Source organism: Thalia democratica, chromosome 3 (genome assembly GCF_965202585.1).
Source record: "Thalia democratica chromosome 3, ktThaDemo2.hap1.1, whole genome shotgun sequence".
NCBI classification, from domain to species: domain Eukaryota; kingdom Metazoa; phylum Chordata; class Thaliacea; order Salpida; family Salpidae; genus Thalia; species Thalia democratica.
In genome coordinates, this window is record NC_139167.1 from 27,856,673 (window position 1) to 27,860,502 (window position 3,830).

Below are 3,830 nucleotides of genomic sequence, written 5' to 3' on the forward strand. Positions count from 1 at the left end.
TTTAAAATTTAAAAAACAATATGAAAAAGTACTAAAATAAAAAAATTTAAAAACATTAAACGTCAGTTCAGCGGTTTCTTTTAATACCTTAATAATACTAGCAATACATAAACTGATAGAGCTTAAATAAACTTAATGATAAAAAATATTTTAACGTTAAAGTATCTTGAATAAATACTCGATTCAAATATAAAAGGACAAGAAAACTGAGCCAAATTTAAATATAAAATTCACCCTTAAACAAAACCATAAATTCTTGAATAGCTAACAGCTCTCTCAAAAAGAAGAAAAATAAAACAAAACCATCATCACAGTTTTATCTTTAATGTAAAAGACTAGTGCTTATTTTATGGAACAGCTAAATTATTTTCATCGTAATTTTAGCTGCTACGCTTTTTTTGCCTTTTTTGTCACTGATGTAAGAAAATGTACATTTTAGAAGATGCTTATTTTGTAAGTTTTTCCAATTTAGCTGCTTTAATAGTATCACTTAAACTTATAGACTACAAGACTGTTTTGTACTACTGGTAACGTTGGGTCTTTTCTTGATCGTTGGAGTATTGGTTTAGACGTAAAGAGAATTATAAGATTAAGTAGCTTCTGTTTGTCATGTCAACTACCTTTTTCTCAGTTAATTTTGAATTAGAACCGGCAAATGGTAGTTCGAGTAGTATTATGTATTTTTCCGGTCCGTAAGGTTTACCTTTGTTTAACCTTGTTAACTGCGACTTTGTTATTTTTTTTACTAAATTTTTAGGGTACCCATTTAGTTTAGAAATTGTTTTTATGTTTTTGATTCTTCTTCTAAAAACTCAGTTGAACATGTTTTCTATTCTCTACTATATAGAGTTTTTATCAGACAAATTTTTCTGCGATTGCTTCAAAATCGACTAAAATTTAAGTGATTAATTGAACAAGATGGTTTTTTATATACTTTAATTATAAATTTACTATTTTGTTTTACAACGAAAACATCAAGAAAGGTTGGTCGATCATTTGTTTTAAATTCATTGGTAAACTTGATAGCTTCATAGGCTTTATTTAGGTTTTGAATTATAAGTTTTTATAATAAGGATTATCCAAATTTACCGTATCAGTATAAATATTACTAATATAAAATTTCAGTACATATTACATAATTTTAAGTAGCATAAGTAAATCTGAAAGTATATAAAACTTTTAACCTAAGATAATAAGTTTCTGTGTATTTTGTTTCTAGTAGACCCTGTTTGGAAAAGTTAAATGAATAGAGTAATTCTATTTACGCAAAAAAAAAAAGCTTTTATGTGTTAAAAACATAACATTTTAGAATAAATAAAATAAACTGTTTTTTTAATATATTAGATATAATTTTTTTTAGGTGTAAATAATAAGAATAAATAAATTGATTATTAAAAATAAACTAAACAGTGTCATAGTATAATTAACATTATTAATATAAGAAAAATTAGCTCTTTATTTATAACACTACTTACTATGATTGAACGCAGACATTGATTGTTAGGCTTTAAAGTTTTCTGTTTTTATTTTTATCTTCGAAAAGATCTTCCGGTCCCGGCGTGATCTTGTTTTGAAAATTAATTTAATTTTATGTATACAAACGCTGTAATAAACAATATCTGTATATTAGTTATAGTAATTCTAGTAATCTAATAGTAATTATCCGGGATTTATATATACATATTGTTTATTAAAACGTTTATATGAAAAAAGTTAATTTAAGTATAAAAAGTAAGACCACGCCGGGACTCGAACCCGGAATCTTCTGATTAGGAGTCAGACGCCTTATCCATTGGGCCACGCGGTCATCTGAGAGAGCTGAATTTGTAGCAAATATAAATTAAGCTATTTTTAAGCTATTTGAGATAATTTTTGTGCTTAGTCAAGCATTTAAAGGTTCAAGTAGCCAATCATAAATATGATCTTTTAAGTAAAAAGAAAAAAAGCAAACTTGAAAGCCTAAAAATCAATGTCTGGGTTCAATTACGCTAAGCAGTAGTGTTATAAATAAAAAAAATAATATAGTATTATAATTTTTTAGTTGCATAAGCTAATTTTTCTTACAATGATAATATAACTAAATGTATATATATAAGTAAATATACTAATTTATTAGAAAAATGCGATTTTAAAAGTTATAGAACTTATGTTTTATAAAACCAAAAAAAAAAATTTGTATAATCTTTAGCTAGATCTACTTAAAATAAACAGCACTTTTTTAAACGAAGATGCTAAAGATATACAAACGATCAAAAAACACTATGACATGATTAGTGAATGTTGTACAGTAAAAATATTCAGAGCAAAAATTATCTTCCATCTAAACAAACAATTAAAGTTCACCAAACTACAACTAAGTGACTATAAAGTGTTTTATATTTTTTTTGTAGTTTAAGAGGAGCTTTTTTATATGTCGATCAGACGATACGAGTTCACTCCTCTTATTTAAGCAACCTTCTTTTTTTAAACCATACACAACGGTTGTTGATTCTTTTGAGCATAGCCTGCAAACAGGCATATTACTATCTGCTATTGGCTGTGCTCTTTTTATCACCTCCCAATTTATTCTGAAATCAATTTTTTTCATCACACACACTTTAAAAGGGTGCACGACAATTCAAATTCGGGCAATTCAAACTCCGAAAATATAAAAACTAAAAATAAAAATTAAAGGGCCGCAATTAAAAAATTAGCATATACTAAAAAAATAATAAGTAAGATGGTATCATAAAATATATAAGCATATTTTATTTTAGTAAAATATTAAATGTTTTTTTTCTATATGGTTAAAATATGTTTTAAAGTATACTTAATTTTATCATTTTAAAATATCATGAGAATCGTTTAATATTATACAAAAGAAAATAAATGGCTTGTAGATAATATTAGTATTAACATGTTAAATGTTTTTTTTCTATAGGGTTAAAATACGTTTTAAAGTATACTTATTTTTATCATTTTAAAAATATCATTAGAATTGTTTAATATTTTACAAAAGAAAATAAATGGCTTGTAGATAATATTAGTATTAACATACTAATATTTTTTTTAAATACATAAAATATTTTAACTTGTGGCACTTTAATTTTTTTTTAGAATTTGAGTTGTCGGATTTTGAATTTTCCGAATTCGAATATTCTTGTGACCACTTTGAAAGCTCAGTCTCATTTTCGTATTCTCCACCTTTGAAAGCCTTTCGATGGATAGCATACCAGGATGTGAACTGAGTTGAGCATAAGCCGATGTATTTCTAATCAAGTTCAGATATTAACTGTTGCCTTTTGAATAATGTTTTCTGAAAGGCAATTGCCTCCTTTCAAATCATACTTGCAGTCACTAGCGCAGTTATAATGATTCTGTTTCAAATTACTTTTATTTAATATCTAGTGATTGTATGACTTAATTAAGTTATCTAAAATCGTCATACCTGAATAAATAATTTGCATATTAATTTTGTTGAAAATTTAAGATAATGGGTTATTTTTGTTAAATCGTTCTTTTACTAGATTTATAAATTCTCTGCCGATGATTGTTTTGACTGAACTACAGAATGGGGGATTAGACAAAATTATGTTTTGTTTTATTTTATTTTTATTGCTTTAGTTTTTTCTTTGCAGTATTAAAATTAAGTTTATCATTATAAATGAATTTTTTCACTTTTAAATCATAATCGTGCTTTGTTTTAAAAAATATTTATTTGTTATTTGATCTTTTTATTAAACGTTAATTAATTATTTTTGGTATTTGTTTTATAACGTATTTTGGGTGAGTAGAACATATATTTATATACATAACTTTAACATTCTGCTTTTAATAGGGCTATAGGAGAG

General features: G+C 25.2%; 1 non-coding gene across 1 annotated transcript; it reads right to left on the reverse strand.

Annotated features, from left to right (window-relative positions):
* Positions 1-1,734: 1,734 nt before the first annotated feature.
* Trnar-ccu (transfer RNA arginine (anticodon CCU)) lies at positions 1,735-1,807 on the reverse strand. Its single transcript has one exon. It is a non-coding gene; the product is annotated as a tRNA-Arg (tRNA).
* Between the last annotated feature and the right edge of the window lie 2,023 nt (positions 1,808-3,830).